The 12,151-nt window shown below is 34.2% G+C and overlaps 1 protein-coding gene across 1 annotated transcript in view; it reads left to right on the plus strand.

The window, feature by feature from the left end:
- Positions 1-12,151, plus strand: part of ST8SIA4 (ST8 alpha-N-acetyl-neuraminide alpha-2,8-sialyltransferase 4) — a 101,335-nt gene that overhangs the window by 47,136 nt on the left and 42,048 nt on the right.

A 12,151-nucleotide genomic window follows, 5' to 3' on the forward strand; every position in this document is an offset into this window, starting at 1 on the left:
ACTGAATGCCAGATATTGGAGATAGAAAAATGAAGAAGTCTGATTACTTCTTTAAAGGAATGCATAGGCTTTATAGCAGAAACAGATGTATGTATACAACTGGCTAGTACTTAAACGAATGGTAAGAGGGTATATTGTCAGGAGTGTAGAGTTTGTTTCTCATGTTAGCAAAGAACACTTAAAAGTCTAACATTTCAACCAGACATAAAAAACAGAATAGCTATTTATCAGGGATAGAAAGAGAAAGAGAGAAACAGGACAGAGACAGAGAGAGAGAGGGTGACAGAGAAAACCAAACAGAAGGAAATGTTATTGCATTATTAGAGTGAACCGAGACAATGATGTAATTAAGAACAAGGTAAAGTTGAGGAGTAATGGAGTCCAGTGTAAAGCATTGGAATACAAGGTTGGAAAAATAACTTGTGATTTGATTGGGAAAAGAATCAATTTTATTTTAAAGCACAGTTATATGTGTGAATTTAGGAGAGTAAGTCTTGTAACACCAGACTCTGAATTGGCAAGAAGAGGTGCTAGGAGTATGAAGACCAATTAGACTTTTTGATTAATATACTCGCAAGATGATAAAAATGTGGGGCATAATTAGTGGCCATGGGAGGGAAGGGCAAGTTCAAGGGACCAATTAAATACAATGGATAGAAGTTCTAAAAGAAAAAAGTTTCCAAACCCAGAATTAAAAATAGTTTGCTTCATATACTGTAATTGGGACTGGGCTAAGGTGTTTTCATTTTGTTTTGTTACTGTGATACTTTCCTTCCAGGATTTACCTACCGTTTCCTTGTTTAAGGCTCGAGACAGTTTCTTGGATTGTGTTATTCTTCACACAATTAAATTGCATTCTTATAACTAAATCATGGTTATTCAACATTCACTCTTTTGATGTTTGACATGAAGCTTCAACAAAGTAAGATAAAATACATTCATTTGGAGGATAGGTGTTTTTTTTAATTACAAAGATTCCTGGTAATTACAGTTTGACTCTGAAGGAAAAACAAAAGTATTTTTAACAGGATAACTTTATAAAGCATTGTGCTAAGAACGCATCTTATTTTTTGATATGTTAATGTTGAGTATCATTTGAGTGTGAGAAAATATTAAAGATAACACTGTCTTATTGTCTTATCTTAAACACACACGAAGACACATACACTCTGACACACACATAGAAATATTCATACACACTCCAGTGATAGTTTCTTAAGATCCAAAAACAAATGTTTTGAAGTAAATACTCTTTGATTATAGGAAACTAATAAAATTTAAGATTACTCTGAATTAGTACCATTTTAATAGACTATTTTCGGAGCAGTTTTAGGTTCACAGCAAAATTGAGAGGGTGGTACAGAGACTTCCCATATGCTCCCTGCCCCCACATATGCATAGCCCCACTATCAACATCTTGTACCAGAGCCGTACATTGGTTACAACTGATGAACCTACATGGACACAACATTATCACCCAAAGTCCATAGTTTACACTGCAGTTCACTCTTAGTTTGTACATTCTGTGGGTTTTGACAAATGGGTAATAACATGTATCCTCCATTATAGTATCATACGGAGTAGTTTTACTCACCTAAAAGTCCTATTCATCCATTCCTCCCCATTAATTCATGGTAAGAACATTTTTTGTTTGCTTCTGTTTGTTTTTACTGTGTCTATAGTTTTGCTTTTTCTTGAATGTCATATAGTAGGAATCATATAGTAAGCCTTTTCAGATTGGCTTCTTGTGCTTAGCAATAAGCGTGTAAAATTCCTCCATGTCTTTTCATGCCTTGACAGATCATTCTCTTTAGTGCTGAACAATCTTGCATTGTCTGGATGTACCAGTTTATTCATTCACTTGTTGCTTCCAAGTTTTGACATTTATGAATAAAGCTGTTGTACACATCTGTGTGCAGGTTTTGTGGTGGACATAATTTTCAACTCATTTGGGTAAATACCAAGGAGTATTATTGCTGGATCTTATGATAGGGGTATGTTGAGTTTTGTGAGAAATTGCCAAACTGTCTTCCGAACTGGTTGTACCATTTTATATTCTCCACAGTAATGAATGAGAGTTCCTGTTCCTCCACATCCTCACAGCTGTGCTTTCAGTGTTCTGGATTTGGGCCATTCTAATCGTTAGCGTAGTGATATTTCATTGTTGTTTTAGTTTGCATTTCTCTGATGACCTAATGATGTGGGGCATCTTTTAATATGCATATTTGTGGTCTTTATCTCTTTTTCAGTGAGAGGTGTATTGAGGTGTTGGGCCCATATTTTAGTCAGGTTGTTGGTTTTCTTATTGCTGAGTTTAAGAGGTTTTTGTATATTTTGGATAACGTTCCTTGACCAAGTAGGTCTTTTGCAAATATTTGCTCCCAATCCGTGGCTTGTCTTTTCATTATTTTGACAAGTGTCAAAAGAGCATAAGTTTTTATTTTTAATGAAGACCAGCTTATCAATTATTTCTTTCATGGATCATGCCTTTGGTTATATATCGAAAAAGTCACTGCCAAACCCAAAGTTGTCTTGATTTTCTTCTATGTTATCTTCTAAGAATTATATAGATTTGCATTTCACATTTAGATCTACAATCCATTTTGAGTTATTTTTTGTGATGGGTATAAGGTCTGTGCCTAGATTCTTTTCTTTATATGTGGTTGTCTAGTTATTCTAGCACCATCTGTTGAAAAGATTATCTTTGGGGAGCCTGTGGGGTATATATTGAAGGGCAGGAGTGAAGTCTGGTTGCATGCACAGCCTGGGTCCTCCCAGCAATTTCCAGTGCAAGATGGTGCCAGGAGAATCTTAAAAAAAAAAAAAAAAAAAAAAAAAGACTACCTTTCCTCTGTTATATTATCTTTGCTTCTTTCCGAAACATTAGTTGACTATATGCTGTCCTGATTTTGCTAGCTTTATGGTAAATCTTGAAGTTAGGGAGTGTCAGTCCTCTGACTTTCTTTTTCCCCATTAATATTGTGTTGACTATTCTGGTCTTTTGTCTCTCCATATAAACTTTGCAATTAATAGTTTGTTCCCTAAATTCTGTTGTATATTTCTTCATTCACTCTAAGTGGCAAAGCACAAAATAAAAGGTATGGTTGAAACGGAGCATTTTCAATAAATTAGAATCTAAATGGAATTGTGCATGATTAATAGCTGTGGATTCACATAAGCTTTTTACAGACTTTTAAAATTTATTTATTTATATTGGGAGAGGTTGAGAGGATGAGCAGTGAAGGGGCAGACAGAAAGGGAGAGAGAGAGAGAATCCCAAGCAGGCTCTGTGCGGCAGCGTGGGGCTTAAAACTCATGAACCCGTGAGATCATGACTTAAGCCAAAACCAAAAGTCGGAGGCTTAACTGACTGAGCCACCCACGTGCCCCTTTTAACAGATTTTTTTTTAATATAGAAAGTGCAGGGGGGAGGCTGGGTGGCTCAGTGGTTAAGTGTTTAACTGCAGCTTAGGTCATGATCTCACGGTTCATGAGTTCAAGCCCCATGTTGGGCTCTGTGCTGACAGCTCAGAGCCTGGAGCCTGTTTCGGATTCTGTGTCTCCCTCTCTCTCTGCCCCTCCAGCAATCATGCTCTGTATCTTTCTCTCTCTCAAAAATAAATAAACATTAAAAAATATATAGAAAGTGCAGAACCTTTTAATAACTAGTTCATCAATACTCATATTTTGTTTTATCCACATTCCTTCCATAACGATTATAAACTATTTCACCTAAGCATTTTATTCCAAAGATTAACAAGGCCAAACTTCTGACCACTGGTGAAGTTAATGGTATACTTTCTTTAGATTACTATGCTTTAGATGTTTTTCACAAGAATTGTTTTGAATTCTCCATGAAGAACTCACCTTGCTACTGTACTACTCATCCATCTATGTGCTCCCCCTTCAGATGTCAAACGATTGAATTCTAAACTGTGACCCAGGATATAAAGAAGTAGTTCTAGAGGTGCCTTTCACTCTTCAAATCCCATTGGAAATTTGTACAGGTGGTATATGTGAAAGGTGACTTCATTTATGGAATTAATGAAATGAACACATTAATGCATGCAATGTAGCATTTCAACATAATGTTTATATTCTGCAAAGCTACTGGAACTCTGGAAGAAAATAAGGAAGTGTGAATACTGATGAAACAGATTCACATGATATGAAAGCATGAGCAAACTCCCCAAAGATCTGTTCTTTAAGTATCTGTTTTACATCTCTCTGAAACACTGTGGTTAATAAAGTTCAGGAAAATAGTTTAGAGAATTTCATAGCCTCTGTTGATTCCTGGAGTTTGTTGTCTCTCATAAAAAGTTTAGAACACCTAGTAAAAGCACGCAGTTTAGTGTGCATGTAATCACTGTGTATGCAAAGGGCCTTCCAAGCACTGCAATTACAAGTAGAGAGTTTAAGTGATTTGGAAAGCAAAAGGTTCCTGAACACAATGAGAATCATTTAGTTTTCATATTGTCAAGCATCATTATTTAAACTTTTTCCTCGCTGAAAATTATGATGGCTTACCAACTTCAAACGTCTATTCAATTGTCGGGATTTTTTTTTATAAAGCCCCAAAAATATAACCTCAATCATAAAACTCAAAGAGATTCTTAGATTATGTTTTAATGAATGGTCATTCTTCCCAAGCCATGTTAAATAAAATGTAAGGACAAAAGGATAACTAGATTATAATTTTAAAACAATCTTACAAAATAATGAAAGGGTAATCTAATGGGGACAAATAAAAGATATATTTACAAATTTAAGACAATACCTGAATGCATTAAACTGGTGTGGAGTTGCAAGCTTTTCTCTGGTATTTCTTCAAAAGCTACACATGACTACATATTTTTATAATTATTTTGCAGTTTTCCTTATGAAAGAGGAATAATTTTCATAAGACTTTAAGAATAAAGAGGGGATTTTGAAACTTCAAAATGACTTGCTGAAACTTTAAAAATGTGACAAGATATAAAAAATTCAAGGTTCTATTACATTTATAATAAAATTGTCAATGTACAACACATAATATACTGAAACAAACATTTAACCCATGGACTAGTTTAAGATACAATTTTAAATTATTATATGACATATCAAAATATATTTTTATAAAATATTTAGTGTTAGTCAAAAAAGTCCTATTTTTATAATTACTATAATTTGATGCACAATAGCCAAGTGCTGTTTTATACAATGGGATGGTTATACTTTATTTTCTCATTTATTAACATGGTAAAAACAAATCAGCATGAAAAAGTAAACCCTCAGTTCCACTACCAAGTGCTATAGATAATTTTAAGTTCATTTATTTATTTTTGAGAGAGAGAGAGAGAGTGAGAGAGAGTGTGAGAAGAACAGAGACACAGAGAGAGAGAGAGGGAGGGAGAGAGAGAGAGAGAGAGAGAGAGAGAGAGAGAGAGAGAATCCCAAGCAGGTTTCACACTGTCAGTGCCAAGCCCAATGTGGGCTCAAACTCATGAACTACGAGATCATGACCTGAGCTAAATAAAATCAAGAGTCGAATGCTTAACTGACTGGGCCACCTGTGCACCCCTGATAGTTTCTTAAGAATTCTCCAAGAAAAGGGGCACCTGGGTGGCTCAGTTGGTTGAGCATCCGACTTCGGCTCAGGTCATGATCTTGCGGTTGGTGAGTTCGAGCCCCGCGTCAGGCTCCGTGCTGACAGCTTGGAGCCTGGAGCCTGCTTCAGATTCTGTGTGTCCCCTCCCCACCGCCCCCCACCCCCACCCCCACCCCCAGCGCCCCGTCTCTCTCTGCCCACTCCACCAGTGCTTGTGCTCTGTCTCTGTCTTTCAAAAATGAATAAACATAAAAATGTTTTTTTTTAAAGAATTCTCCAAGGAAAGAGATTAGATAGATAAATAAGTGTATTTTAAAATTATATTTTATATGCATAAAAATGTTATATACAAATTTCCAGTTCTTGCTTAGAATGATATATAGTCTTCTGCCTCTTTTTTTTTTTTTTTTTTTTTTTAAGTTTTTACTTTAGGGAGTTTGTTCCTTGGGATCTTATCTCTATTCTCTGGTATCTTAATTAGAATTCTCTTACCTCTATTCAGATATTTATATTTAAGAGCATAATTGATTTAAACTTTAGTTGTTTTTTTTAGGGGCGCTGGGGTGGCTCTCAGTTGGTTAGAATGTCTGACTTCAGCTCAGGTCATGATCTCATGGCTCCTGTGTCAGGCTTTGTACTGACAGCTCAGAGCCTGGGATCTGCTTCGAATTCTGTCTCCATCTCTCTCTGCCCCTCCCCACTCGTGCTCTGTCTCTCTCTCAAATATAAATAAACATAAAAAAAAAAAAAAACCTTTAGATTTGTTGCAATCATTCTGGAAAATATATTCAAACATTTATATTTGAATCCTTTGCCTCTGACAATTATTATGAAGCATTAAAGTATTTAAGTCAAAATTTAAATATTCAAGTCCAAATTATTTTATAAATTTATATCATCCATTAGTTTATTGTTTCAGTTCTACTACAACAAAAAAAATGTTTGTCCTATTTTGTCATCATACCCTAATTATTTGTTTTAATATCAATATTCATATAATAGAGACTATACTCTCTTTAAGTTGATAAAAATACTTTGTATTAATCAAGATAAACACTTAGATTAAGGACTGGTTAATATTGAGATTAATAAAAGTTGATAATGTTCTATGTGTTACCTTCATAGATGGTAATTCTAAAGTTATCCAACAATTTGTAAACATCTTCACCAAAATGATTAAGGGAAAGATAAATTCAGTTCATGTAGATTTTAAAAATTTTTTATGAGTTCTATCTATGATATCTGTTTTTTTTATCTTTTAGTGGAGAATATATATGCTACCCTTATAGTTAACAAATTTTCCAAATGTTTCTTATTTAAAGGATAATTTAAAAACTACAAAAGAAATGTACAAGTGTGAGTAAAATTGACTAATGAATGCATTAAAATAGCTTGGAATTAAGAACTTTCATTTGAAATGCCTGGTATACCCTATGACCTATAGCAGAGTTTCTCAAATTAGAGTTAACAGATGTATTTTGCAGGTTCTGAAAAAATATTCTTATTCTTTTGAAAACTTGTCTCTACATTGATCCAAACTGAGAATTCTGGCTTAGAGAATTTTCAAGAATTATTTAGGAGTTTAATATACAAGAAAGGTCAAAATAAAACTATTCTGTCCATGGACAAGACTATTTATATCCTTCAGACTCAGATTTGTATCTTTTAAAATGTGGGAAGTGACATAAATAACCATTTAGGTTCTTTTGAGTGCTGAGTTTCACTGGTCCTGTGCTTTAACTGTTGTTGCTTAAGTGAATATTCAAAACAACACAATACACATTTGTACTTAATATTTACAAACATCCTCAGAAATGTCATCTATTGGGGCGCCTGGGTGGCGCAGTCGGTTAAGCGTCAGACTTCAGCCAGGTCACGATCTCGCGGTCCGTGAGTTCGAGCCCCGCGTCAGGCTCTGGGCTGATGGCTCGGAGCCTGGAGCCTGTTTCCGATTCTGTGTCTCCCTCTCTCTCTGCCCCTCCCCCGTTCAGCTCTGTCTCTCTCTGTCCCAAAAATAAATAAAAAACGTTGAAAAAAAAATTAAAAAAAAAAAAAAAAAAAAAAAAAAAGAAATGTCATCTATCAACCTAAATAAAAAGCTTTGTTTAACTTAATCAACATAATAATTGAGGTAGCTTACTAAAATATTCCTGCTTCAAAGTCATTTCTCTTGGAATTTAAATATTCTTTATATTTTTCAAGACCATAATTAAGCTAACCCACCTCCATCTAAATGTTTCTTGTTGCTGGTAAAAGACATACACACACACACAAACATGTACACACACATATACACACAAATATGTGTAAGTCTGTGTATATAGATGAGTATAGATATAGATGGTATAGTTATAGATGATATAGATATAGATATAGAAGATATAGGGATATATGTTTGTTAGGGAGCCATTTATCCTATTGAATTTGTTCTTTCTTTAAATTTCGAAAATTATTAACCTGTTTAAAAAGCATAGCTCTTGGGGCGCCTGGGTGGCTCGGTCGGTTAAGCGTCCGACTTCGGCTAAGGTCATGATCTCGCGGTTCATGAGTTCAAGCCCCACGTCGGGCTCTGTGCTGACAGCTCGGAGCCTGGAGCCTGTTTCCGATTCTGTGTCTCCCTCTCTCTCTCTGACCCTCCCCCGTTCATGCTCTGTCTGTCTCTGTCTCAAAAATAAATAAACGTTTAAAAAAAATAAAAAGCATAGCTCTTTCTATAAATGCAAATTATGTAAAATTACTTCTGGAGTAGTGTTTATATATTGCATACAGGAAAAATAAAAATAATATATACTGCTACATATACACACAACATATAACAATATTTAATATACTATTAATATTTTGTATACACTTAACACAGTATGTGATATACAATATAATACACTATTATGAGCAATTATATAACATATGATATACTAATAGTATCCCATGCAAGTTGTTTGTTGGACTTTTTGCATGTCAGACAGTACCAATACACTTTCCTTATAATGATACATTCATATGCAACTTGTCATCACTTAGGATTTTGAAAAATTGATTTTGTCATGCTTAACATATGGCAAAAGTTTCCCACTTTATATTTACTGTGTTGGCATTTGTTGTGCTATCTTGAATTTATTCTTAGTAATTTCATCTTGTGTTGGGAGGATAAGTACTCTTTTACACTATTACTGGAAGTGACTAACTTTTGAATTATTTCCTCTTATTCAGAATATAATAAATTAATCTGCATACTTCATAAGCAGTATACTTATTTCTTCATTTTTGTCATTACATAAAATGAAGTTTAACAATGGGATATCACTTAATATACCCTCTTAAGTTTCCTGGGGTTTTGCTGGATCATTTAGGTTTTCTTTTGGTAGGCAACCCATAAACTAGCAGGTTGTGAGTACTTCATTCACAATTTAATGATCAGGGTCATAATTTCTAGCGTGTGCATTTAAATGTAGGAAGGAATAACAAGACTTGCAGAAATTAAATCAAGTGACATGTCTTTTCTGTGTAGCTGATGTTCTAAATTTTTCATTAGTCAAGTATATCTTTCTATTAAAAGAAAAGCAGCACACAGTTAATTTGTTACAATGTATGATATTTTTCCTTAATTTTTTTTTATTTGAATATAGTTGATACACAATGTTAACATTAGTTTCTATGTACAACATAGTGATTCCACTTCCCTATACATTATGCTGTGCTCACCACAAGTGTAGCTACCACCTGTCACCATACAACACTATTAGAATATCACTGATTAGGGGCACCTGGGTGTCTCAGTCAGTTAAGCTTCGACTTTGGCTCAGGTCATGATGTCACGGTTGGTGAGTTTGAGCCCTGTATCCAGCCTGTTGCACAGAGCCCACTTGGGATCCTCTGTCCTCCTCTCTCTCTGCCCCACCCCGCTCATGCGCGCGCTCTCTCTCTCCCTTTCAAAAATAAATAAACATCAAAAAAAAAAGAAGAATATCATCAACTGTATTCCCTATGCTATGCTTTTTGTTCCCATGAACATTCCATAATGGGAAGCCTGTATTTTCTACTCCCCTTCACCCATTTTGTCTATCCACCCACCTCCTTCCTCTCTGGTAACCATTAGTTTGTTCTATTTATAGGTCTAATTCTGCTTTTTGTTTGTTTGTTTATTCAGTTGTTTTTCTTAGATTCTGCATATGAGCGAATCATATATTTGTCTTTCTTAGTCTGAGTTATTTCACTTAGCCTACTACTCTCTAGGTTTACCCATGTTGCAAATGGCACAATATCATCCTTTCAATGTCTGCATAATATTCCACTGTATATATAACAATGTATGAGTTTTTAAATTTTTATTTATCTTTTTATTTTTTCTTTCAAGATTTTATCTAAATTCAAGTTAGTTAACATATACAATGTATGATTTTTTAATGTGGTTCCTAACAAATTAAAAGGTTTTATCTTCACACATCTTTTAGCATCACTTTTTTTCCAGTTTTAAGACTGACACAAAAATACCACTGCTCAGATTTTAGTTACTACACTCGTTTTTCAGACATGAAAATCTTTCAACTTTAAATGAATCTAAAGATAAAAGGCTAATTAAAATTAGGGTGATCTTCTGCAGGCTAAATTCATGTAAATGACATGAGCTTTCAGAATTTGAATCAGACCAGGCTCCCAATGGAGTTCCCAGTAAAAATAGAGACTGAAATAGACCATTGGTAGGAAATATGAGTTCATCACTGTAATTCAAATGGATTGTTTTGGAATATTGAACCAACTCAAAGTCACACAAGGAAAAGTAATTTTAAGAAACAACTGAAGATCGTGACATTCACTCCAAATGTTTTCTGAAAATGGCTTGTTTTAAATTTAATCTTATGCCAAAAACATTTCCAAATGGTTTCTATTTTGACCAATGAGCAACACAGCTGTAATATTTATTTAAAAAAACATGCATCTTTAATGTTTTTGATTAGCTAAACACTGCATACTGGGTATTTTAAACCTCATGATATTTCCATGATGAAATGTTTCTTTCTTTGCTGGGAATGCGGATGTTTGTCCTTCTGGAACTGCAGTGTTTCCTGAAATCATAATCCAGTTACCCTTGTGTTAAAGTATTGTTTCCTAGCAGCTCATGTCATTTATATTTCATTGTGGAATGTGAAAATATAAATGGCTTGTATCTGAGAAATGATTCACAGGTATATGGCTCACAAAGGAACCTGTGGGAAGCAGAGCTTCTAGGCTGCCCTTGGCCAACATATTTCTCTCTCATTGAGACTAAAAGGTTCTGCAAAGTATCTAGAATGGCTTTTGAGGAGTGGGGAAGCCTTCATGGTGGTCAGTGACAATGACCCATCCTGTTTTTTTTCCCCTTGGTATGCATTTTTTTTTCTTTTCTCCTCCTGGATCATTTCCATTCTTTCTTCACTCTTGTCCCTTATTCAGAGATTGACTTGGGAGTCTTTTCTCTGTATTTTCTTTACAAAGGATGTGTGCCTCTAACAGTAATCAGAATGTATTTTATTGTTCCCTTTGTTCTCTATGTTATAAATTTCATAAGTGCAAATACTTATTTATCTATCTCTTCATATAACTAAGAGAAAGGATGAAAGCCTATATTCATTATGATGGGGGTTGGGGCACAGGTGCAGAGGCGTAGAAAGTTGAGTCATGAAAAAGGGCAAAATTGTTCTGTAGAAAGACTTTGAAGTTTGAATCAGGGTTAGTTCTTTAGAGCAATCAAAGAAGCAGGGCAGCAGGCTGGATGGAGGAAGCAATTTTTTAATCAATCTGGGTATCACTGGAAATCCTATTTACCATGCAGCTTATTTTGAAGCAGAGGGAAACCCTGCCAATAAGGAAGGCTTGAATCTCCATAGAGATAGCTTGTTTTCCCAGCAATGTATTAATTAATCAACTGGTATATGTGAAGAACCAACTTGTGCCCAGTACCCACATAATTGTAAATCAATGCTTACTAAATTGTACCTGCCTAAGGTATTGTTAGAATAAAACTGTTAGACTAAGTTCTGATTAAAAAGTAAATGAACCATAATAATGAAGTGAGACACTTGGGAACATCTAGAATGAACATCTATAAATTCATCCTGAAAAACTAAGAAAGTTGCCCTAATTCTATAATTTCATAACTTAGTGTCTCTTGATTATTACCTTGAGCATTATCTTTCAAAATCCATATATATATATATATATATATATATATATATATATATATACATATAGATGTATATATATATATATAATCATATATATATATAAAATCATATATATATATATGATTTTTTAATAGATTGATTTATTATAGTGTTTTCTAGAAGAAAAAAGGCTATTTTAAATGCTTTAGCCAGGGAAATAAATTGATTTTCAACATTTTTAAATTCCAAGACTGAAATTTAGTATTCAGAACAAATGTTTATACTGCTATATTTAAGAGCTACAGGAAAAATTCATAAATTTATTTCATAGCTTATAGTCAGTACATGCTTTTGGTTGTTTATTCCCTTTCTACTTTCAAACCCCAATCCTGTAATGAGTGGTAGAAACTATATAAATTACCTT

Source organism: Neofelis nebulosa, chromosome 1 (assembly GCF_028018385.1).
Source record: "Neofelis nebulosa isolate mNeoNeb1 chromosome 1, mNeoNeb1.pri, whole genome shotgun sequence".
Classification (NCBI taxonomy): Eukaryota; Metazoa; Chordata; class Mammalia; order Carnivora; family Felidae; genus Neofelis; species Neofelis nebulosa.